Raw genomic sequence first — 26,752 nt, 5'->3', positions numbered from 1 at the left:
TGACCTCACCAGTGCTCCATAGGTGTTCACAAAAGTGATGGCAGTGGTGGCAGAACACCTTCAGAGGTCAAAGGTCCCAGTCTTCTCCTAAAACGATGACTGGTGTTGAAGGCAAGCTCCTGTCATCTTTGAGATTCACTGTCAAGGTGCCCAAGTCACACTTAAGTACTTCTCAGATGCTCCTCTTTTATCTGAGCAATTCTTGGCACAGTTCAGTTTGTGCCTTTCCCCGGAAAGGATAGCCCAGGACAATCAAGTGATCCCGATCTTTCAGCCTTGCACTGGATTTCAGTAAGGTCATCTCTGTTGCTTCTGGATCTGATGTTCTCCTGAATGCTGCTGGTCAAGCATACCAGGTGGCATATGTGGGCTCTGCGGTAGAATCTGAGGTCTCAGTGGGCCCACCATCAAGGAGACCTCTTTGACCATATTCAGATTTCTGCAGAGACTGCAAATGATCTGCAGTGGTGGTCAGTGGATGTATATTGGGTCAATGGTAGATCCCTCCCCTACCCACAGCTGACATGGTGGAGACCAAAGCATCATATTTTGGTGTAGCTGGCCATCTGGGAGAGATGGAGATCAGAGGCCCCTGGTCTTTGATGGAGTCCTACTGCCACATCAACCTTCTGGAACTGAGGGCCATCCCCTTGGCATTGAAAGTCTAAGTTCCGTCCATTAAGGGGCGCTGGTACAGGTGCTCACAGACAACACCACCACCATGTGCTACTGGAACAAACAGAGCGGGGTGAGGTCATGGATCCTGTGCCAGAAGGGTATGCACCTCTGGAAATGTCTGGGCCACCAAGAAATTTTCCTAGTGGTGAACAGTCTGGCAGGATCATTCATTGCCAGGACGGACGAGGTCAGCCTTTTAGTTGTTTGTTTTGTTTCTAGCCTGACAAGGCTTTGCTCTGGGCACCGTTAAAGGGTACATTTTGTATCTTTAGGCCTTTCAGCAAATGCCGGATCAGCCTTCATCGCTTAAGTCTCCAGCTGTTATGCACTTTTTGAAAGATTTACAGTGTTTGTTTCCTTCCTCTCCCTTTGTCATGCCAGAGTGGGAACTTTGTCCTCACATAACTGATGTGCACTCCCTTTGAGCTGCCTCACAGCTGTGCCTTGTAGCTTCTCACCCTCAAGACAGTATTCCTCGTCTCCATAACTTCGGTTGTGCATGAACTTCAGGCTCCCTGTGTCAACATCCTGTACACCACATTCTTACCAGACAAGCTAGATTGGCGAATGTAAGGAAAAGGCCATTATTTGTGTGGCCTGTACATTCGCCGTCCACTGGGAACCAAATACTCTATAGTAGCACCTGACTTTCTCAGGGTAGCAGAGCAGAGCAGTCCATGGCCCACTCAACGGAGGTGGTGTGGGCTTGTAATCAGCATTTGCTGACACACAATAATAACACATAATTCAATAAATTCCACACACACTACTTATTATTACACAGTAATTTACAAATATACATTAGGTAGATGGAAAATACCATAGATGACATTGCATAATCTTCTCTGACTCCCCAAAGTGTCAGACAAACATCAGGTAAGTCTATTGACTCCAAAACCAGTCCCAGGATGCTTGTTTCCAGTTCAGGGAAGACCTGGCTTGGCAGTTCACTCTGGACTGTTCCCATAAGGCACAGGGTCAATAATGATTTGCATATAGCTGGGTCAGAACTGGGGTTGTAAAGAGAGCTAAAGAACGATGATGGATTCAACCCAGATCTGTGACTGGGAGTGGTTGTCTGAAAATTGTCAGCGCTACGTTCATCATCTCCTTGTGTTTGCTTTGTTTGCCCTAAGTTGGCAGGGTATGTCCAGACGTGGTTCCTTGCTCACTTTGCCACTGGATTCAAGCTAGCCTGGCTGATGAGATGAGGGTTGTTACTCCAAAACCAGTCCCAGGATGCTTGTTGCCAGTCCAGGGAAGACCTGGCTTGTCAGTTCGCTCTGGACTGTTCCCATGAGGCACAGTGTCAAGACTGATTTACATATAGCTGGGTTAGAACTGGGGTGGCAAACTGAGCTAAAGTACAATGATGGATTCAACCCAAATCTGTGACTGGGGGTGGGTGTCTGAAAAGTTTCAGTGCTCCGTCAATCATCTCCTTGTGGTTGCATCTCCTTGTGGTTGCTAAGTCTACTGACTTGGCCAAAGGTTCAAGGTCAATAACCCACATGTCAAAAACACGAACATATTAGGAGTAATTACACTGAACAATAATACCCATGTGCAATTGCACTTATTAATGTTATTAAAGCATATTCACTTTGATCAGTAATCACTGTCAACATTATTATTTCAATAAATCCTTTAAAAATTATCATCACATGGATCTGTGTGCCTATTATAGGCTTTCCAATCATGACAACACAATCTTAAAAACAACCATATAGAGGGTATATCAATTGCTGATCAAATAGCTGCAGCCATAGACTAAGCCCCTTTAGAGTGCTGCACTCCTAGCTGTAGAACACATGTTCGAGCCTGAGAGTGCTTGAACTAAACAGAAAATCTTGAGGTGCTCAATCTTTTTTAAACATACCAGTCTTAGGGTCAGTACTTTATTCACTTCCTTTATGAGGGGGGAGCTGCTGCACTCCCACACACCTTCCTGGATGTCCTGGGGCCACCACAGTCTCCAGAACTTTAGGCCACTGGGAAGCTGTAACGACCGGATTCTCGAACCAGATGGGATCAGCTCCTCAGAGCACCTCCAACCCAGTCGGAACGTAATCACCTCCCTCCTTAGAACGTATTTACAATAGGTATGTACATATATATATATTTATATCTCGTACCTAAGGATGGGGAAATAGCTATACACACGCATAGGTTTTCTACAATATCCCACTCATACCAGCTAGTCTCACGGCAACTTAGGCCCAGACTGATCTACCCTGGGGCAGTTCTGATTATTTACCATTACACACTGATCACCATCAGTGCTCACTCGACACGCAATCCGGCGTGCCTACACACGAGGCTGCAGCCCTAGTGCTCTCTTCCTTCCAATCCGGTCCACAATCCGGCGGACCTAGGCACTGGTGTCCCCCCCAGTGTTCTCTCACTCACAGCCCGATCCGCAATCCGGCGGATCTAAGCACCAGGGTCCCACCTGGTGTTCTCATTAACGCCGCTTACCAACGACGATCACTCTCCTATGAATACCTTTGGAAGGAATCTCTCATTGGCTACTTGGGATGATACTACAATAACAGGAATTAGCACAACTTGCCAAATTGAATCATGTACCTTCTGCTCTTCAACATCAAATGGTCCCTCTCTCCCTCATTGTTCAGTCACCTCTTACCTGACCGGGATTTACATCCGTTCATGAAAACGATGTCTGACTAGAAGACCAGGTTACCCTGATTGAACAAGAATACAAGGCACATGTTGGTTCACTAAGAACTGGGGTATTTTATTACAATGATTATAAACACAACACTATACTATAACATACATCCTGCAAAGAAAAGTAAAAGGTTAGAATGTGCACACTATGAAAAGTGGGGCAGATGTCACCTTATGAGCACGAAGTCGGGGTTCGACAGTCATCTAGGTTCCCTTCTTGTCTGTGCCTTGGCTCGTCGCGGAATCACACCTCAGCAGTCACGAGTACACGTCTGCACCGCTATGCTCTGTCTCCTCTGCTTCCCTCCAAGTCACTGGAACCTTCCTCTTTATTAGCTGCTGTCTCTCTCTGTCTCTGATCGCTCTGCACTACTCCTCTCTCTTCTTCAATCTTTCTCAGAGAGTATCAGCTTCATGATCTTTCTCGGACTTCAAAATGGCGACTGTCTGCCTGGAAATAATTAATGGCATTGATGCTAACGGCTAGCTGCCGCCTACAGACTGACTGACTCACAGCCTAACGCTTTCGCTAATATGGAAGCTTGTCCTTTCATGGAAAGTTACGGCCAGTAACCTGCCGCCCACCAAATTCTTGTACCTCCCCGTACCAAGGACACGTTCCCAGCTGGCCAGCCTGATGTTGTGTCTTCGGAATGGAGAAAAATACAGTCTTTCGATAAGGGCCAGCCTGAGCCGGTTCTCTCCAAGCGAACAACACTTCGAAACTAAAACATTACACTTGACCTAGAAGCATCTCAAGCTGCCGGGGCAGAAAGCAAGATGGAGTATCTCCCGTTTGAGGCCTACAAGGCCCGAAATAAGCATAACTCCATAGAAGGTACACTAACACTCTTGCAAAAGGACGGATTATCACTAATACTAATGAATCTATCCCCTAACTTAAGTTTATAAGCCCTGATCTAAGGAAAACGGTACGAAAGTGCATTACTGTGCCTTATTAATAGGCCCTGTTCATAGTTCTAATCCCTGCACTAGAATGATAACAGACTGGAGTCACCTCCAATCATCCTCCCTCAAAGGAGGGCCGAAAAAGTCGGTCAGAACAGAAGCCCACAGGGTATTAGCAGGCGTTCCCGTCGTAGATACTTTATGAGTCGCTCCAACCTCTTGCTTTGATTGTGCCAAGTGGCTTTGCGCCACTCAACTTGCTTTCTTGGTTCTTTGGTTTTGATCCTTGGGGGTGCCTTGTTCCACTCAGGTGCCTCCTAATGCCACTGACCATTGTGGTGGGTCCTACATGGAAGCCCCTCTCATGTGGAGACGAGAGTCTGCTGCTTTGTTTTCCCCAGCCAGCTCACACAGACAGGGCACTGGTGATGGTGGTTGCCACTCTCTCCTCTCAGACATTAACACAGGGAGCGCGGCCAGCCCACCACCACTGGGGACAGTGCTGTGGCACACTACCATCCTTCAGGTAGCTGTCGGTAACCTGGAGTTGGAATCATGGGCCCGCCTCTTTTTCTGTCTCTGAGGGAGTGCAACTGCACTGCCCCGACCCTTGGCAGACAACAGGGTCCAGGGTTGGGATCCCATGCCTCCAATCAATGAACAGGCCTGAGGGTGGGGTCCCCAAGTCTCCTGAGCTCTGGGGCCCCACACACGCCCCCTCCCAGCATTTAAACGTTAAATTGCTCCATGCAGTGACTCCCGGGCCCAACTCACCCATTGGTGGAGCTCCATGTGCTCTGTGATTGCTGGTGGGGTCATAGGTCAAATCCTTCTCCTGCTGAAACCTTAGGCCCTGCATGATTGTGGGCTCATTTTGCTCCATGTGGCGCGCTCTAGCCTCCTGAAGTACTACTTTCCTCAGGCCTTCTGGCCTCCAATGGAGCACTCTCTACAGGGGGCTGGGTCCACTGGCTTCCTGCAGCAGCCTTCCTGCTCTTTGTCTTCTGGCGTTTCCCTCCTCTTTGGCATTGAAGCCCAGTTCTTTCCCCCAAGTGATCATTAGGAGGTGTAAGTGGATCAGCTTACCTTGTTCTTGAGAGATCCCACTGGTACAGGGGCCAACTGCAGCAGGAGTCCTTATTCCAGATGGCATCAGGTGGTTCCTCCTACCAGTTGTCTATGGCTGCCGCCTTCAGTCCCAGTATTCAGCAGAATTTCAGAGCGCTCTCCTACTTGTGCAAGACCTTTTAAGTGGGGGCAAAAGGTTCCCCTGTCCCAACCCTACTGCACAACATGCTGGGACAAGTTAAAATGGCATCAACCAGGAGTCACTAGTCACACCTGCTCTGGGTGCCTCAGTTCTGCCCTTTACTGACATCATTGCCAGGGCTTTTCCCATCAAATCTTCACAGGGAGCCCCTTCCAGTGTTGGATCCAGAGTTCCCTGCTCCATCCTTTGTTTAATGGGCTTGGTCTGACCCATCCCTATTATAGTGTGACAGCTGATTGATTAATGCAGATCCTTCATCCCCACCCATTTCCTCCTCAGTGAAGCACAGTTTATTGCTCCCTGTGTGTGGGGAGATCTTTGTTCCTGCTGCTGGAGAGAAATGTAATGAACCTGGCATAGCAGGGTGACAGTCAACCTGGACTCTGACCCTGAGCTGAGTCAGAGAAAAATGACAATCTTGAATGACCCATAAGCTGTACAGATAACTTCTTGAAAACTCTTATTTTGAGTTTAGCACACAGATTTCACCCCAGTTCAAAATGGCACGGGTCTCTGTAGGCCAACTGAGAGTGAAGCTGCATTCTAAAGCAGTCTTTCCCATAGGTGTATAATGGGGTGTCACTGCAGACAAGACAGTAAACTACACTGCCTTTCCCTATGAGTGTGCACTAATACCTTGAGGCCTACCGCAGGTCAATATCCATGCCTGTATTCAGGCTACCTGTCCGTAGTTGAAAGACTGTGCACAACGCAGCGTGTAAGCAGCCAAGTTCCCTTCTCCTTGCTACAAGGCACTTGCCTTGTCTTAAAAGGCAGACACTGGTGTAAATACATGCAGTTAATTTACTGTGAGTTTATCAGGGATAAGTCACCAGTGGTGGGCCTCACCCACGGTAAAAAGGTCAAATGCCAGGTGGCCAAAAAGCAAAATCTGGGCAAATTTGATTGTCAGAACCCATTGCCTAACAGCAGGCAAGGGCATCCTGTTGCCTAACGTTGGGACACCATCCTCAACAGTCTGTGCTCTGCCTCACTCCTCTCAGCAAAAGGAGAGACTCCACAGTGTGGACCCCAAAAGACGTCTATGTATTTATATTGATCTTACTAAAGAACACCAGGTGGATGATAAGCTCTTTCTGGGGTTCTCTGGAGTGAATAAAAAGTAAAGGCTTTGTAGAAGGGAACCATCTCATTATAGATTGTAGTTTGCATGAATATCCGCTAAAAATTGGTCAAAAAGCAGCTTGCAGAAAGACTGCACGCTTATTCTACCAGGGCTACTGTGTTGGCATGTGAAGTCCCTGTCCTGAACATTTGCCAGATGGCTACATGGCTGTCCCTCCATACATTCACGAACCACTATTGCCTTGACAGTCAGGTTTGTGGAGAGGGGCATTTTGTCTGCTCAGTCCTGCAGGACTTTCTGAGTAGGGTCCATGCACAGACCCACCTCCAAATAGACACTGCTTTGGTATCTATTCAAAAGGGGAAGAATATGAGGCTAGATGTTTCATTCACAAGTAGAAGTCATATCCAGATCAGATTCTGGAAGAACATGTGCATGTCATTCGCATAAATGTCTGACTAGCCTGTCCTTCAAACCATTGGACAGACAGAGCAATTTTACCGAGACATGGAACAGTACTTACTAACCGTCCCCCGGGTCTTGCATTCTTAGTCAAAAATCAAATCAAAAAAGGCTTTATTCGATTGAATAAACACACAATCATAAAAGCTCAAAGTTAAAAACAATCTTCCAATTCATACAGACATAATTTCATTATTAATTACATTCATAAAAGTTAAAAAGATATTAAATTTACCAAGTCATTATACAGTAGGTTTTTTATAAAAGTCCATAACTCATTAAAAGCAATTTTGTACACTGTAGTTTCCTTAGACTCAAAACAAAGTTGAGGAAAGTTGTTCTTCTATAAACAGTGTGCTCATTCTCCAAATGTTGGAGAGCCAAAAAGGCAGGAAGACATTGACGTAGCCCGCAGTGTTTCAAAATAGGAACAAGAAATGAGCTTCTAGGTGGAGAGAAAAACCTACAGAAAAAAAGTAACATATATCGTGGATTGTGGGGAAGTATTATCGCAAGGGCAAGGTTGGAGGTTTTGAGACCAGTCGTTCCTTGTAGGGAAAGTAACCAGTCTGTGAAAACTCCCCAGCCTAAAATGAGTTAAAAGAAAACTATCATTGGAACTAGGTACAAAAGCTAGGTAGGGTTGAATATTAAAAGTATTTAAAACCATCTTATTGCACAGGACTGTGGGTTTTAATATCTCAGATGACATTCTGATGGTGTCCAGATGGAGAATAGCCTTAAGCTTTAAGTCCTTTCTTGTTATTTCCCCGATTGTAGTAGGATTAGTAAAGTAGTCTAGATGGCCAAGATCCTTCAAAAAATGTGAACATAGTTTAACCATGGAATCCTCATTGCACCTTCCAGTTTCAAAATGTCAATAAGGATATCCCTGTTCAATTTGGCCTCAATTTTGTTCCAGAGTCTGTGCCATAACAGGACAGGCTCAAGCCTGATTAGATCTGAAATAAAAGGTAGACCTAGCTCGGCATGACAGATACAAGCTGAGGTTCTACTCGGGACAGATAAGATGTATCTTAGGAAGGAGTTCTCTACTCTCTGGATTAGTAGCGGGTCAACATGCCCCCAAATCCCCGCTCCCATACACTGCAGCTGAAATACACTTGGCTTTATAGATTTTAATAAGCTCCTCTGGGAGGTTTTTACCTAATTTTTTCGCGAAGGCGGTAAGAGCAGAGGTAGTACGTAAAAGTGCCAGTTTTTTAGCTGCAGCTGCCTGCACCCAGCTATCATTATGGGAAAAAAGAATGCCCAGATAAGAAAAGGTCTTTGTAACCCCAATCTTTTGTCCTGCCACATACATATCTTTGCATTTCTTTATTCTTGAGCCGCAGCGCATAATAAAAGTTTTGGAGGAGTTTACCCGTAGGCCTAAGTCTTTCTTAAAAGGGGAGAAACTCTAAAACGCGCTGAAGGCCTACTTGCGTACGGAACATCAGCACTGTGTCGTCTGCGTATAGGAGGTCTGGGATGGGGCAGCCGGCTACCTGGGGGAAGTCCTGATTGTCTTTAATAAGAGCTTACCCCAAACCATTTATATATAGGTTAAAAAGGAACGGAGCCAGGACACAACTCTGCCTAACTCCGCTCCTAATTGGAAATGTAGCTGAGTGCTCGCCCTTCAATCCGCAGCGGACGCGGGCCTTGGCGTAGCTATAAAAACGTTTAAGAAAATAATTAATATTTATATCAATCCCCAGGCCTTCTAATATTGACCAAAGCTCAATGTGGCGCACACAGTCAAATGCAGCTGTGAGGTCAACAAATGCTAGAAAGATATTCCCTTTTTTGCCCTGGTGTACTTCTCCACCATGAGGGAGAGGTTTATGCCCTGTTCAACAGTCCCCACACCAATCCGAAAACCATACTGAAGGTCAGACAGGACAGAATTGTCGTCAGCCCAGTCCTGAAGGCATTCCAGAACAATTCTGCCCACTACCTTTGTTATGGCATCCAGCAGGGAGATTGGTCTGTAACAACCTGAATCGTGCCTGTCCCACTTCTTAAAGATGGGCACAATAGTGGACTCCACCCAAGTGGGAAGAAAATCAGTGCTACAGCTGGGGTTGAGCACCTGGACCAGCAGCGGCCCCCTCAAGGAAATGTTTGATTTAAACATATCCACTGGAACCACTGTTCCCTCTAAGCCGTGCGCCTGGGCACGCGCACACCTATGCCTCCCCGTAGCGCGCATTTAAAAATGTAGAGCGCGCACAGGCATCTGAGGACCTTCGCGCTGCCTCTTTTAAAATGCGTGCGGCGCAAAAACGGTCAGATTGTGTGCCTTTTGTGAAGGTAATCGTGTTAATTGCAGCCCCCGTCATGCGCTGCAATTAACATGATTACTTTAACAAAGGCACACTATCTGACCTGCAGCTGTGCCATCACTGAGGTGTTGAGCTTCAGCACAACCATTACCTTTGCAGTGTCTGTGTAGCAAGCACATTTAATGCAGCATTGAGGAATTTGTGTGCATCCTGTTGCTCGTACCCTGCTTAAATGCTGTGCGTGCGTCCACACCAGATGCAATAACCTATAGGGAATGTGAGGTGATCGGTTCCCAGAGTAAAACTCCTGAAATAGTGTAGACATTTCACAAACAAGACATGAGCCTGGGCTTTGCATTTCACATTTGTGCCTGTCTGAAAGGAAAAAGTCTTGCAGTAGTGGAGTGTGGGTAAGTGCTTGAACAATACAGTTCATAAAACACGTATTTCCAAGGTTGATCAGCCCTCATAGACATATGGTGCAGTTAGTGGTTATTTTTCTTCTCTTGGGATTATGTCGCAGCAATTCTAATTCTCGTTTTGTTGGCTCCCACATTGAATATTTCTCTCCAACTCCTGTCATTGTATATTGGTAAGGAGAAATCATTGTTGGGATGAAAGCTTGTAGTTTTCAGGCTTTCCGTAGTTCTTCTTTGGCAATTTGTTCCATCGTAAATGTAATCTTGACACAAAAAGCAGTATGTACCCCCATATAAAAGGTCTATGGCTAAATTATTTTGTTTTGCTTTTGCATGCTCGTGGTTGTATTTCTTTGTAAAACAGCCAAAAAAGACACAGTAGTGGAAGAGGGAAGTCTGTTCTAGTGGGCACCGCACATGTGACAAATGCAAGACTTAGACTTGCGTTTCCTGGTCTCGAGGGTGCCGCTCCACACAAAGCACTGGTAGATGACTTGCAGGTTCTGCTTCCAGTTCTCCACCTTAAAGCTGTTCAGATGGGAGCAGCGGGCCGGACACATGGCAAAAGGCACATGGGACGCTGGGGGAGTGGAGCCTGGTAGAGAGTTCCAACACAGTCACAGATGGAGGGTGGGGTGGGGGCTGGCAGTGACTACACAGTAGTTACAGGGGAAAGGGGGTGGTCCTGTGCTTGGAATAGGAAGTGCAGTCCTGCAATTTGGGCATTGTGGTCTGATGGGGTGCAGGCTTCAAGTGCAGGTATATCTGAGAGGAATCAGTCTTGTATGTGGCTGTATCGAGAGGGAAGGGATTTGAAATGGAACATACAAGATGGTAGCAGCTGAGTTGGTTTCTTATGGAGAGGGTGGGATGAGAGAATATGAAGCAACCTCTGGACTAAAAAGCACCACTCTAATTGTGACGTCAATGTGCCTCTGAAGAAGGAGTATTGGGTGGGACAGGTACATGAGAAGGAAGGGTAGACGGGTAGAGGTGCCCGTGATGGCAAAGTCTCTCAGTGGGAGAGCTACCCTCTTTCGTATACCACTGCTTTTCTTCATCTCCGCGGCTTTGCCCCCCTCACCAGCAGCACCGTGCAGCTCATGGAGCGGCAGCTCCTCCTCCTTTACAGACCAGAGGACACACAAAGCAGTACCCGAAAGACCGGGGGCTCGCGCAGCTCGCAAGGACCCTCTAAATAATTGATGGGCAGAGGGAGGGGTCCAGGCTACAATCCCCACTGCTGCATCAGCCACACTCTTCAAGCAGAACACCTACAAACATTTGTAAACTGGTTTTCGAGGTTAGTTTTTTTACTGGTTACAGTACCCCCTGTGCCCCCAACCTGCCTATTTCTTTGCGGTAGTGTGAGAATCCATTTCATGAAAAGGAATATAAAGTAGGTTTGCCAAAAGAAAAATGTCAGCCATGTATTGTTTGAAGAGCCTGCAAAGACCTCGTCTTGACACCAAATATGGTTATAAATAAAAAAGTATGTATTCATTTGTAATTTGACTTTTCTGTCTTTGTTCCCTTTAAATCAGTTATGGATCATTCAGGCAGCCCTAGAACACAATTAAAAGTGCTTTCTATTTATATTTGCCGCATAGATAACTGCTGAAAATATGGCTTTAGGTGACTGATTATTTTTGTACTGTCTGGACATTAAAATAATGACCTGGCAACCCTTATCATAAGACTGGAAGTTTGTTGCAGGAGCTGCACATTATTTATTTCCTCCACCCTCGATCCCTGATTAACCCCATAATAGCAATAGTTAACTTGTATCTGAAACCTTATGCCGCCGTCAGTAACATACTGAGTTACTTCAAGTGTCTGGGAGTGCACCATGTGTTCAGACAACTCACTCCTCATTCTTGCCCTTCATGTTCACACTCACCATGCACTCATAGCGAACATAATGCACTCACACTGATCACCATGCACTCACACCATTCACCCACTCACCCTGCACTCACAGTGATCACTCTGCACTCACAATGCACTTGTGCTGTTCATCCTGTACCTCACCCTGCAGTCACAAAAGCACACTACTTAACCTGCACTCATGTGACACTCCACTGACCTGTCCCCCTTAGTGCTCAATCTGCAATCTCACTCAAAGAAGCCCATCACTAACCATGCATTCATTCGTCCCGCTCAGCACTTACATCCGCACCCAAATTCATATGGTCACCTCACTCACCCTTCAGTCACTCTTCTTACCCTACTCTCACATTTTCGCATTGCTCATCGTGCACTCACATGGGCGCTCCTGCCACCCACACAGCGCAGAGGGTTAATGTGCGTGCTACAAAGAACGTGTACCATGCAGATCACAGAACTGAGTATGAGTAAACTATGACATCGCTATAAAAAATGAAATGTTTGTCAGAAAGGTGCTATAGAGAGATGAGGTGCATTGTTGGCAAGTGGTAGTGAGGGAATTCATGGAGAAGGAGTAAATGGGCGGGAGTTAGCCCTCTCGAATTTCGGATCTAGTTGCGCCCCTGAGCAAGCCCCCAAAGTTCACTAACCTAGCTAACCTGATAGTACTGTTAAAAAAATTATGTAACCAATACAGCCCTGCAGCCACAGGCTGCCATAGAACTACACACCACTGGCACTGACCAGGCCGGCGGCTCTGCTGACTTAACGAGCTGGTGCTGAAATTAATTAGACCAGCACCAGGGGGTGGCACGCTGGTGCTATTAATAATTGAAAGTACATTTTGAAGCAGTGAGAGAAATGCCTCACGGAGGCACTGCCTATTTTGTGAGGCGACTCTCGAGAAGCAGCAATTAGTATGGCCCGCTTGACCGTAACGACTCTCTTGGCAAACGCCGGCCCAAGCATGATTCTATGGGTCAGTACCAGCTGCACGGGGACAAACTTTGGCCTCTCAAGAAAACTGTACAAACGGCTGGTGTGTTTCTCAATGTGGAACCCAAACACCCAACCAGGATGTCCAGCTCGGCTCTGTCAATTATATGCCGACTTGCCCTCTCTTAGAAAGCAAATATTCTAATCCACACGATGCCTAGTAGACGCGGTGTGAAACAGGCGAAGGAAGCACATGGCTAGCAGTCACATATTCAACCTGTCTCTCTCACACTTGACTCCACGGCGCTAGGCGGCTCTACCATTCCATCAAGTCATACTTCCCGGGACGCATAATCATGATCCTGTATTATTCTCCGTAAACCCTCCACAGTCACTCAGAACTTGCCACCAGGTAGCCTTTGACAGATTGGGCCATCGATGCTTCTGCACCACTTGGTCAGGGCATCAACGTACCTACTCCAGCCTTCAGCCATTATGGCTTTGGCCTCTCTTGCGCGCTAAAGTGAACGCACACCCACCGCCTAGACCCACCCTCATCTAGTGAAAGTTACGATTCTGACTCAGCTTTGTTTTGCTCGGAGGGAGTAGTCAGTAGAAAATTGAAATAAGCGCACAGGAGTTAAAGTCAGTCAGTTAAAATAAGCACAGGAGTTAAAGTTAGTGAGTGGAAATCAATCAGTCAGTATTAGTGCATGATTACTGGCGCTCCTTAGGACCCGCAATTATGCGTGACTTTGCATTTCAGTGCAGTGATGCGGACCCCCACACTGAAATGCATTAGTCTAACGCCTGATGCGTAGTACTTGGCAGGGCTGAGACTTCAGTGCCGATTTAAGGCATGGCTAAAGTGGGCTAAAGTGGGCTCTGGCCCAGGGGCCCAGCCTTTAAGGGGAGCCTCCTGATAGTCTTGCCGTGATGACCTTGAATAATTACTAAACCAATTGTTTTGAATACCGTTAACCCTCAATTTGTTTATAACATGGGTGATGTGTGAGAGTCTACTATAGCCATTCTGCAGGGAAATGTTTATTTTTCATGCAACATTTATAAAAAAGATTCTATTAAATCGCAATAGGAACAAACATATGAGAAATGGGAGTGCATCACAGATATTATTTGCAGTAATATTAGTGAACTGCTGATGTGTTACAATATTGATAACACACATCACTATCCCTGAACATTAGATGTAAACACATTTAGAATTTTGACAATTGTGCCTGTATACTGTCAGTGACCTGGCCTAAGACGGCATGAAAGAGCAGAAATGCTATCATAAATTCAAGCCTGTTCTGAACAGGGGCCCCAAAAAGAAGTTTGTCCCAGGGCTCCCAAAATTCTTAAGATGTCCCTGGTAGATTTGCTGCATTTCTTTGGTTAATAGGGCTCAGCCGCGGGGCCAGGGCTGGCTCTAGGGCAGTGTGACCGGTGCCACTGTACCGGTTGCTGACTCTGGGAGGTTTGTGGGGGGGTGAACGCCGTGTTTGCAGGTATATTATTGTTTTAAACGCACCTGCTGCGACGTTCCTTGCCTCCAGCAATTTTCCTGCAATATTAAATATGTCAAGATGGCTCTGAGTTTACTCTAGTGCAAGTTGTAAGGTAGAGCCAAGATTAATGTACCTGCTGCAAAGAATGTGCACAGTGCAGGCTGTTCCACGGTAGTACCTATAAAAAAGGCACCAATATGGGAACGCCAAAGCAAATTCCTGCAGGGCATGGACTGCCAAGTCCATGCTATGCAGGAACAGGGGGGTGCATGCACACAGGGGGGCATAACATGTGCCCCCCCTGCATGTATCCCCAGGTATGCGATCTTGTATAGGCTCCCAACATTTCCCTACCATACGAACAGAGCTCTAGTTGGTAATCTTTAGTGAAATCTTATATTGGTATCACCGTTAGAGTCCTGTGCTTTTCTAAAGCTGAAGTGTACTTGCCTGTGTAACCAGTTCATGTAATGCTGTGTGTATGTAAATTGCAAACCTGCCTTAAGTCCCATCACGTGGCGCTGTATGTGTGGAATGCACTGCATTTTTATTTTTTAAGCAAAAGTTTGGAGTGATATTTGCACTGATATTTGTTGCTGCACCCATATGCGTGGTCCGGTACTTGGCGTACATAGCATTGGCTGCAGCGCACAGAGACCTTACACTGCCGCACACAGATGGAAAAAAATTAGAGGGAACATTGACGGGAACCCCGTCCTAACCAGGCGCCTTACCGCCTTGGCTTGCATCTAGAGCTCGTTTCACTTCCTTCAAAGTTCCATGTGTTTTTTTGACTGATGATTTGAGCCCTGCACCCGATAATCTTGGATATCCGATGTGTCAGGCAGACCCTATCCCTCAGGGTTTCCCTCACCCTAATACACTTGGGCAAAATGCCCAATCCACTACTCTTCCGTTATGGCTATCTCAATTAACGGACCAATCTCGGTGGTAGGAAATGGTGCCCGGATTACCTTCCAGAAGGCCGCCTTGTCTCTAGATGTTGAGGCCATGTGAAGAGCCTCCCATACCTCCTTATTGCTTCATTATATTCCCCTCTCACTAGCCTTGTCTCCAATGTGTTTCTCGGGTTTTCATGAAGTACCTTCTTTAGTTGGGAGTAAGCTTTAGTGCATCTAGTGTCAAACCACCCTTTCCGAGAGCTATTCCACTTATTGCGCCTTGTATTGGACTCTCTTCGCAGTGGTTATTGCCCTAAAGGAGCTTAAAATGATGTCAGGGGGAGCTGTTTCATTCCAGTATATCTCTATGTGTGGTTTGCATTTAACTACCGTTGCCTTAGTTACGGCAGCATGGTCTACCATGGCCCATTAAAGAGAGTACCTGTTGGTACTACCAATGGATATGTTTTATAACAGCTGATCGCTGTTAACATTTAATCTAAAGGTTTTACTCGATGGTAACATAATGGTCAGACACAGGGGGAAATGGTCGCTTTGTGAGTTCTCTGAGACACGAAATGAGTGTAAACTTTGTTCATGGTTGTTTGATACTAAAATATAATCTATGGTGGAGCAGAGGCCCCTACAGTTGAAAGCCCATGGCATTTTGGCTAGTTTTGGGCATATTTCATTGGCAAATCCCAAATCAAGGCTAAAAATAAGTTCAATTAGCTGCTCCCCCATGGCAGTAGGCCTGAAATGAGATGAGCATACTCCTTCTTCAAAACATCCACACAGGTTATCTCCAGCATTCTCACATAGCGCACAATTAAAATCCCCTACTAATATAAGTGTTGTGTCTTTACTCATGGTATTACCTACTGATCTCAACTCTTTGAGCATGTATCTAATGACGATGCCCACTTTACTAGGAGGAATATTATTGTAGAAGTTGGCCAGAACTATAGATGATGATTTGTCAAAAATCCATTCTAACTAGATGATAACGCTCGTCACTAGCAAGCATCGTAATGTTTTTTACGTTCAAACTGCTAGATATGTATGTGCGTAAGCCACCCTTGGCCTTTTCGCTCGGAACATTAACTGCTGGGGTGTGGTAGGTACTGTATCCATTTAGGTGGATCGCTTCCTTGGGCCAGCTCTCCTGAAAGCATAGGACCTCGAATTGTAAAATAAATTCCCACCACAATTGAATGTTTAACTTGGAACAAATCCCAGCAATGTTCCATGATGCTATGTTACAGAGGGGAGGTTTAACATCAGAAGGCGGTTACAAGGGTGAATTACAGACCCGGATAAGTCATCATTTACATGTATGGACGGAGAGGGGACAGTTAGAGTGCCCTGTGGGTTAGTTTAAGCCTCAGTCTGTAAGCCCATTGATCCATATGCCTCCGGACTACTATTAACAAGCAGACATACCTCTGGATCACTAGTTAGGAGAGAGACTTTTGGGATATCATGGGAGTCACCCTGTATCTCCGTATTCAAATTCAGGGGCCCTTGCACCAGTACACTATCGTTACTAACTTGATAGTCACATCTAGTGTTGTCATTACTCGTTAAATTCGACCCAAGATGACTCCTGCTGGTTACATGATTATATGATACGTGAAACCTAGGCTCCAGTCAATCGTTATCTTCCAGGGAATTCAGGGGATCAAAGCGATTGCAAACTGGAACAGGATGTATAGGCTGCCTTAGTCTAGAGTGATTATCGCTCTCATGATAAGGTCCTTGATATGATGGCAAATGGGATGGGCGGTAGAAATATCCTAGTGGAACTATGTTTATATCATTGGGATTGGAAGGTCCACTGTTACCCCTTTCTAGGATCGTGTGCACCCGTAAGGGTGATTTAAAGGTTAGTACAATACAGATTTGAATGAGGGACCGACCCGCCCAATCCTGTGTACCCTTTTAAAATCTGAAAAAAGGGGTTCATTTAAACCAGTCCTTCTGGTTAAGAAGTGAAGGGGCTTATTCCTTAAGGTCGACCAGTGTTCAAAGGCATTATTAGTTAAAGGAGGGATATTCGCCAGAACTACCGTATATGGAGTCGCTTCTGCGGGTAAGTGTAAATTAAATGGTGGACTAAGGAACTGGACTTTCTGTTCTTGCAGTTCTCTGCCCTTCCTAATTGCTTTATTTCCTCCTGTTGCCCTCTCAGCTTGTTCTCCCCTTTCTGAGCCAATGGGATTACTGGGAGGTATCATTGTGGGTCTATCTATACTGAGGTGGTGGCCAGCATTGGCAGGTTGATTTCCTACTTTAGAGAAAGTCGTATGGGAGTTATTACTCCTATTTGATGCTTGATCAGTAGCTTTCGAGCTGGTAGTTGAGGCAGCAGCCATGCCCACCCCCCTTTGGACAGAATGTGTTCGTTTAAGTTACAATTAGCTATCAATCTAACTGGTTATGTACTACCAACCAACTCCTCTATTTTTATAGGTCTGGCTTCTACAGTTGATACCTTTAGCATAATGGGTTCAAGGAAAGTTGAAAACATTATCTCAAGTCTACCCCAAAAGTTCCCATCGAGTACATTATCAACAGCTTTATCAGTCATACTCTGTTTAGTGGTAGTCGAGTGACCCTTATTTGTTTCGCCCGTGTCAACAGCGGGTTTCCCCTTGTTCCCGTTTACCCTCTGTGTGGGTTTGCTCTGTTTTAAGGTGGATTTCCCTTTTTTTTATTTCAAACGGATTTGGTGGCGTAATTTAGCTTGTGAGTGGCCTTTTGCCATCTGGTGGTAACTTTAAAGTTAACAGGGCTTGATCCACAGTCAGGAGGCGAAATGGGGGCAGAGTCCGATCTTATGTCTATTGTTGCTTGGGCCGAAGTACTTGGCAGTGAAGATAATGTCTTACTGTTAGTTATCGTAGCTAGATCTGTAAGTACCGGTGTAGTGGAAAGTCTACGCAGGGAGGGTTGAGGTGTTAAGGAGAGTCTACGTTCCGTCAATTTAATTTCATTTATCAGGTATAATTCCGCCCTTTGGAGAAATGCATCTATGTCCCGGTGACATTTGAACCTTTAGTGTACTTTAGTTTACTCATGTTAGGCGGTCACTAGCCACAATGATAGAAAGTAAGTTAGCAATGCACTTACACTAAAAACAACATTGGCCCCATTAGAAATAAAAGGAAACAAGATAAGCTTAGGGGGGATGGCCAAGCCCTGCCTTTTAGTCTATGGTACCTTTGAATTCTGCAGATTATCCTCCAATCCTACAGTACATCCGCGAATATTGGAATACACAAATTATGCAGTTGTTTCTTCAATAGTGAGGTAGCCTACCACTCAGATGGGGCATACTGTCATAGCTTTTGGGGTTCTAGCATGTCAAGAAAATTGGCATGCTGGGGATGGGGGGCTCCTGGGCAGCACGCATTTTTGGGTGGCAGGACTACTGCCACCAGCGCAGACAACATGCTGAGTTGCAGTGCACTAAGCAAGGTATGGAAGTGGTGACCAGCAAATCCCAGAACCTGGGGTGGATGGGAGTGGAGGCTGGTACCTGGAGGCTGGTACCTGGAGCAAGACATGACAGCTATGACTTTGCTGGTTGTAACCCCATGACAAATACAGATGCTCATTTACAATGCAATGGTCTCGGCATTTTTAAAGTTAGAGCTATTGGCATTGCTCATGACATTATTTTTATTTATGTTTTTAAAAAAAACATAAATAAATGGCATTGTCATTTACAATGCCAATAGCAGGGCAGGAGAGCAAGCACAAGCAACGAGGGGGCAGGACAGCAAGCACAAGCAACGAGGGGGGGAGACAGAAAGCACGAGCAACGAGGGGGGCAGGAGAGCAAGCACAAGCAACGAGGGGGGCAGGGGAGCAAGCACAAGCAATGAGGGGGCAGGACAGCAAGCACAAGCAACGAGGGGGGGCAGGACAGCAAGCACGAGCAACGGGCGGGGCAGGGGAGCAAGCACAAGCAACGAGGGGGGAGGACAGCAGAGCAACGAGGGGGGGCAGGACAGCAAGCACGAGCAACGGGGGCAGGGGAGCAAGCATAAGCAACGAGGGGGGAGGACAGCTAGCACAACAGGACAGCGAGTACAAGCAATGGGGGGGGCGGGAAGCAAGCACAAGCAACGAGGGGGGAACAGCAAGCACGAGCAACAAAGGGGGGCAGGACAGCAAGCACGAGCAACGGGAGCAGGACAGCAAGCACAAGCGGCGGCAGGACAGCAAGGGGGGCAGGACAGCGAGCACAACGAGGCAACAGGGGGGTGGGGGGTAGAAAAGCGAGCACAACAAGGCAACAGGGAGGTGGGGGCAGAAAAGCGAGCACTACGAGGCAACAGGGGTGTGGGGGGCAGAAAAGCGAGCACAACGAGGAACAGGGGAATGGCCCGGTGCCACCACTAGGGATGCACAGTTGATAGCTAAACCCCTGTTTGACACGTTCGAATCTATGGAAGTGTGTTTGCCGTGCGTGAGTTTGTGTGGACACAAGTGAGCTTGCAGGGAGCGAATCTGAGAAGAGAGAGTGAGTGTGTAGAAGCCCAGCTACAAGGGACATTCTCAGAAGTAGCTGTGTCCGCGCGTGCGCAGTCACGCGCGATGCACTACTGCCCAGTCTGAATCAGTTCCCAGGCTAATCACTTGCAGTTTTTCTGGTTTTCCTCTTTATTGAAGCTCGGCCCAAATGTTAAGTTTTTACAAGTCGCCAGAGACAAATAAAATCCTCAGCCAAGAGCAGCCCTTAGTGCAGCGAGACGTACGGATGGAGTCAACAGACGAACACGGGGAACCAGGGGCAACGGGCCCACGTATGTGGGGCAACAATGGGGGCATGGAACAGTCACATAGGGGCACAGAGCATTGGGATACCTCAGAGAAAGGGTTCAGGTTGTAGGCATGGTAGGCGGAGCAATAAGAAGGAAGGGGGCTGTCATACAGAGGCGCAGTACTTTGGAGGTCCCAGAGGAAGAAAGGATGCCAGAGTGACATGGTACACCTGGGCCACGGAGGAGTGGCGTTCAGGGGCTCGAAGCATAGGGGCAGCATGGAGCAGGGTAGGGAGAGCATCGGGGGAGTGGCGTAGTGATTGGTCCAAATGCAAGCAAGGAGAATGGCTGAGTATCAAAATACAGTAATAACCGGGGTACGGTGAGCCCTCAGGACTGTAGGCGCCGGTGCCTCTGCGCCTGCTGCACCATTTATAGCTATCCAACTCTGCCAAGGGAGAAGAAACCAGAGGAGAGCATTGGGGGTCACCGGAGTGAGGCTGACTGATTGAGTGATCTTTGGGGACACTGCGTAGAGGGTACAAACAGTCAGAGCACACAGAGACACCAAACTGACGCACCGAACAGGGTGGTTGCGAATACCAGAGAGAAAGAGTATTAGATGGTTTCCAGTGCCCAGGGGCACCAACTCCGACCCGGAGGGCACAGAGTACTGAACCCCACTTCTCACCCCTTCATCTTTCAGAGGTCGATAACTTCAGTTGAGTTAGGTAATAAATAAATATCCATTTACGTCGATAGCGCCTAGAGACCACTCCGAACATGCTCTTTATCCAGCCTGTTATATTAACCTTGGTGTGTGCACCAGAGTGTGGGCACTAGTTAAATGATGCACTAGAAATTATGGTGGCAGATGTGGGGGGCGCCCACCCATCAGGCTGCGCTGCCCATTGCCATCCATGGTCTGGTCCTAGGGGTGTAGGCCAGAGACACCCATTCGTCCGGCTGAGAGTGTCAGGGCGTCACCGCAGAGGGCTGCAGACGTCTCGGGCCAACAGCCTGGCACTCCGGGCAAGCAGGCAGACAGACTCGACAGAGGGGCACACGCGCAGGTCTCTCGTGCACAGGGCTGTTTCTCTTCCACAAGAAGTCTCTTCCCCTCTCTCGCGTGCAGCGCTGTCTCTCTCGCAGTGTTTCCTGTTCCACGTTCTGCTGGGTTTACTCTCGGGCAGCACTCCCGTCTGACGCTGGAAGAGCTGTTTCTCTCATATAGTGCCGAGAAGCCTCTTCTGCAGTAGCGACTCTCGCCTGCACCGCACTCTTGTGAAGTGCTCGGGAGGCCAAGCCCCCCAGGGAGCGCTCTTTCTGTAACAGTGCAGTCTTGTTGTGCAGCGCTTTGCCCTCTCACTTTTTTTTTTGCAGCGCTGTTTTTTCCTCCCCCAGCACTCTCACCCCCTGTGGGGCATTGCTGAGATGCTTCCCGTGCTCTCCCTCTGCGATGTCACCTTTCCTTTCCCCAGGGCACTCTCACCGCCTGTCCCATGCAATGCTTGTATCTCTCACTCAGGAGTGAATATGTCCCTCACTCGGTGCTGGATGACTTTTTTTCACGAACAGTCCTGGGGTCTCTTAAAACCTGATACTGTCTCCGATACAGGGCTGTTTCTTTCAGTGTTGTGAATCTCTCTCAAGTAGTGTTGGAGTCTCTCATGAAATTCGGAGGTCAGCCCCCTTTCTACAGCAGTGTGGCCTCCTCTTTTGCAGCCAATCAAGGATGATGAGACACGGGTAGGGAACAGATGGCAATTGTATGTGATGAAAGAGTATAAAGCCTTGTCAGCGGCAAGCGTCATCTGTGCCCTTCCTGCCCACCGCGTGTGGTGAGAAAACGGGACTGGGAAATTAAACAGTTTGCTGGAAGCTGATGCACAATGGTCTTAAAATTAATATATGTTTTTGGAGTCAAAATGTGGAGGTTTGAGGATAGATCGAAAAAAAAGTTGACAGGGAGTAGAATCTTGCATCCCCACCTTTTCAGGAAACAACCTTCACCTCAGCAGGGCCCTACACTCCCCAAAACCCCTCCCCAATGCGCCTCTTTCCTTCGAAACTTCATCCATTACAAGTACGCACAGGCCCGGCGGCTCCCCATCACACTGCCCGCGCCCCCTCCCCCCGCTCTAGCACTTGGCTGCCCACGGCCGCCTCCTCCTCCCCATCCTCACCTGTTTCTTCTCGTTATCCACTGGATGCCACCGGAAACGCCGCAAAACGGGGCCCTTGGCGGCGGCAGCGACGCCACCGCTGAGAGCAAACTCCAAGAGCGAGAAATGTTGCAGCAGCCGTGCCCTCCCCTCCCCGGAGCACAGCACAGAGGAAAGAGAAGACTGCGGCTGGGCTGAGGGAGCAGCAAACTCTTCCCGGGCCGCAGGGGAGCAAGCACAAGCAACGAGGAGGGGTAGGACAGCAAGCACAAGCAACGAGGAGGGGCAGGACAGCAAGCATGAGCAACGAGGGGGGGCAGGACAGCAAGCACGAGCAACGAGGGGTGGCAGGACAGCAAGCACTCACCTGAGGACGACTTCTTCCGGCAGCGGTCGTGCTGAAATGGCTTCAGCAAAGCGCCGACATTTTCCGATTCGGGGGCGTGGTTTTCGTTCTCTCCTCTTCCCATTGGCTGGAAGGTAAAATTCCAGTCAATGGGAAGTGGAAAGAACAAAAACAAGAAAGAAGAGAAAAAACACGCCCCCGAATCTGGAAAAGACGGGGCTTGAACCGAGTGATGCCCCTCTCCTCCAATGTCTGGCCTCCGTTTAGGAAGCCAGCCAATGGAGAAGAGGGGTGGGTTCAAGCCCCCTACTAAGAAACATTAAGTCTCGGGCTGCGCGAGCACTGCTGTGCAGTGCAACGCTAGTCCGAGACCTAAAAAGGTGCTTTGCATTGGGAACTATGATATATTCAATAGAAGGGGTGTTCCATTGTAAACTGAGGTAATAGAAATTTTTAGGTAGTCAGCGTGACCCCCACTTGCACCCTATCCATGTACCCGTGTCCCATTTATGTCATGTACTTCCCTTCCCGTGTCCGCCATGATAATGCAAATGCATTTCCGTCTAATGTTAGCATGTCAGTTAGTGAGCCCTTCATGTATAAAGTACCAATTCCGCATTAAGGCCCACGTTTCCAATGCATTTACATGGTGCACTTTAAATAACGCGAAGCACACGTTTTCCACGTTTTTCTGGCTCAGTCGAGCCAGGCCCTTAATTGAGGCTTCGAGCCTCTTCTGTCTCTGAAAGCTGCAGTTTAGGTATGCATCCCTGACCTCTACCTTACTTCCTGCCCAGCGAGCGGTGCTCGGCCTGGCCTGCCTGCCAAGACGGTATTTTGCCTACAGTTATCTGCTCAGCCTCCGCAAAAAACACATTCCAGTCTAGTGAAATAGGTAAACATATTCCAGCCTGCAGAGCAAAGGGCCCTGTCTTCCTGTCTCCTTGCAAGTGATTTACCGAAACCGTTACCATGGTAGGCCCATGGCCCCCGCGCTTTGCACCAAGACACGTATGCACGCACTAGCATTCAGTATTGAACGGCCTCTGCCCGAGAGACCTTTTACTTCAGACAACACATCCTCCAAACACAAGATACCAGATATGCTATAGGTGCAGGTCGTTCTGACATCCCAGACACCAAGACTCCTCTACTAGTGCTAAAAGTCAAGCCCCCAGCTCTCCCCAGTTACACGTCAATACCACGTCATGCTCAGTTGCGCACGCACCCATGTTAAAGGTTTCTGCTGACCCTGCAGAATCTCTCTATGCATCCACCCACCTATGACACTTCTGTGACGTTTCCAGCACACACCTCCGTGTACGCCCCTGTACACGCCCTCTTTTACGCCCATGTGTTCTTATCTCACTTGTTACGCCTACTATATTCATTTCAATTATACTGTTTTAATATATATAATGTGTGATGTTAATAAAATGTTGAATATCCCTTCCTGAACCTTAGTGGTGATGGAACCTGATGTCCAGTGTCTCGAGCCACTTAATTAAAGCCCGTATGACTCAGATATCACGGACTCTGCCTCTCATTTTATTGAGCTATCCTTATTGTCATTTAATGTATAGAAAAATAGTCCCGGTAATTTTATTTACCACATAATCTGGCGCCCGAATAGGCACCCCTCCCCTTCCCCACGCGCCGGCGATGTAACGCAGGCCCCTGACCCCTTCTACAGCCGTGACGGACTCCTGTGCACACCTGCAGGTTTTCCTGCTATCTCCCTCAGGCCCACGGAGGAGACGGAGACTGCGGTCTGGCATCCAGACGAGGCGGTGAGGAATGCGGAGAGTCCCGACCAGAGCCCAAGCCGAGAGAGCAAGGTCCGAGGTATCCGGAGGCCCACCTGTTCCGAAGCGCATGCGTAGTAGCAGCCAGACGCCGTAACAGTCCAGTCCAGTCCAGTGTCGAGTTTCCGAGGCCTTCAGTTTTGCTTCCCGGTGAGTACCGTTGTTGGGAACGCATCTAGACGGGTTCATTCATTTGTGCCCGGTCAAGACGGGTCTGGGTACACAGACCCGGTCCAGACGTGTTCACTTAGGTGGATACGGTATGACATGTCTCTTTATGGGACCGGTATGTCTGTACTGTTTTAGCAGTGCATCCAGTAATCCAGTATTCTAGTATTGTTTTCCGAGTTTTACAGAATTTATGTTTTTCTATGTGCCTGGTAGTATCAGTTCGAAACGTTTTAATGTGTTAAATGTCGTGGTATGAATGATTGTTTGCTATTCATTACTGTGTTTATTGTGTTTACGCTCAAGTAAGTCCAAATATGCCACTGTTTTCGAAATTACGTCAGATAGGAACCAGGAAAGGGATACTCGAAGAAGCAGTTCCCGTCCCGCCTAGGGACACTCCCGGACATTTTATGTACCACAAACATGGCTTAGATGCCATACTGTACTTAGACTTATGGGTTGACTATACCAAGGATCTGGAAGAGAAATATAGATGGCCTGTCTCAGGGACATGGGATGCTGATTGCATCATGAGAGTAGAAGAAGCATTGTGGAAAAAGAAAGCCAGACAATCCCAGAAAGATGCCATAGAATTGTGGCGTAAAGAAGCGCATAGAAGAACAGAGAAAGAAATTAGGAAAGCAGAGAAAAGTAGGGAATCATCAGAAAAAGCCCAAGAAAAAGAACTACTAGAAGAAGGTGAACGAGTTAGAGCAGAACAATTAGACCGACAAAGAAATGCCCTTATGAAAGGCATGTACCCCCTTCTCGCCGAGGGCCTGCCTAAGGCCACACCGGAAGTACCTAGTAATTTACCGCCACCACTGGTTCCAACTAAACTCCGTCATAAACAGACCGCAGCAGATATTTTCCTTTCTTCTTACTTAGATGACACTGTCCCAGAATATGCAAATACAAATCCTCCTCCAATTATTCATCCCCACAACCCTGTTCAAGACACGATTCCCCCCACTGTCTCTCCTGCCACTGGTCCTGGCAATCCTTTTAATCCACCTGTAACCCAGGGCCAACCTACATTGCCTACACCTACTTTACCAGCTACATTACCACCAGCGACAGCACAGCCACTAAAAGTTGACGATCACACCTCAGGAGGAGCAGTAGGAGGTCTCCCTATCACCCCGCTCCAAATAAAAAGAACGACATTAAGAGAAGCAGCATTACAACGCACACCAAAAGTAACTACATACGCAGCCCTTAAGCAGTACCTTACTGATTGTAGATATGATCCAGTACCAGGCGAAGACCAGATGATATTATATTCAATACGTATACGACGTGTTACAAATTATTTGACTATTTTACCAGACATGAGGGAACATTTAGACAACATATATCATTTTATTAGAACAGGGGAGAGACCAGAAAGTATTCACGAGGCCATGGCACACAGGAAGGTGGAGACTCAAAATATGATCTTACAGTTTTTGATAAATTGTTTGATAAGGGAACAAGACCAGCCAGGTAAAAACAAAGAAGAGATGAAAGTCCTGATAAAATGGAGTGACAACATAGCTGACGGAAAACATAGTAAACAAGGTTGTATAGAATCCATGTATAGAAAGATTCGTAAAGAAATTCTAGACATACACGAAAGGGAAAAAGCAGCGAGAGAAACCGAGAAAGCGGATGATGAAGTCTCAGAAGACGATGATATAGAAACTGAGGGTGCAGGTAAAATAGCGTACGTAGGTAGGGCGAGATCCTTTGACAAACCCATACGCCTAGAATGCAAGAAACGTTTTCTTTCTCCCATACCAGAACAATGTTCTCTTGAACATCTATTCCAAGCCACTGATAAAGTACTGAAACAACGAATAGGTTACAGTGAACTTAGTACCATGCATGAACAGGAACTAGCCCGGTCAGCAGTCCAATGGGCTGGCAATACTAGCGTATATAAAGATGACATAGTAGCGCAAACATTTTTTAATCTTTCCCCAGACGAACAGCGAATAGCTGGTATGTACATGATTCAACATCTCATTACATTGTATGAAAGTCAGCATTCTGATCCAGGTCCCCTATATAATATATTGGAAGAGTTACTGCTAGGCAGATGGAGAGGCCTAGGTACCGATTTAATTAATGTCATTCTAGAACAGCGACACAAATACAGGACTTTCCTGACTCCACATTTCGTTCCTGTTCCACCCCCAGTAAGAAAAACATTTTACATAGACAGACAGAATCCTTTACGAGAAGTTCATCCCGTCCGGACAGAAGGGGGTGAGCTTGAACGAGTATTTGTATACACACCCTTGACGAAAATGGAATTATTGGAAATGAAAAAATTAGTGCCGTGTCATGATAAAGATCCAGCAGGGTTTCACCGTGAACTAAAAGACATGCTCCGCATGGGGGAGTATACGTATCCCGATATCATTAAAATGTTAAAGGTACTGTTGCCAGCCGGCATTTACGAAAAACTT

At 47.2% G+C, this 26,752-nt stretch overlaps 1 protein-coding gene and 1 pseudogene across 2 annotated transcripts in view; one reads left to right on the top strand and one right to left on the bottom strand.

The window, feature by feature from the left end:
* The window catches only part of RASSF6 (Ras association domain family member 6), a 312,787-nt gene that overhangs the window by 126,326 nt on the left and 159,709 nt on the right, over positions 1 to 26,752 (top strand). The gene's annotated exons all lie outside the window — the stretch shown is intronic.
* Positions 9,466 to 10,364, bottom strand: LOC147727446 (ubiquitin carboxyl-terminal hydrolase 22-A pseudogene; annotated as a pseudogene).

The sequence above is a fragment of the Lissotriton vulgaris genome, chromosome 3_1 (assembly GCF_964263255.1).
Source record: "Lissotriton vulgaris chromosome 3_1, aLisVul1.2, whole genome shotgun sequence".
In the NCBI taxonomy this organism is placed as follows: Eukaryota; Metazoa; Chordata; class Amphibia; order Caudata; family Salamandridae; genus Lissotriton; species Lissotriton vulgaris.
Note: the sequence above shows the minus strand (reverse complement) of the source record. Positions and strands in the feature narration are given on the sequence as shown.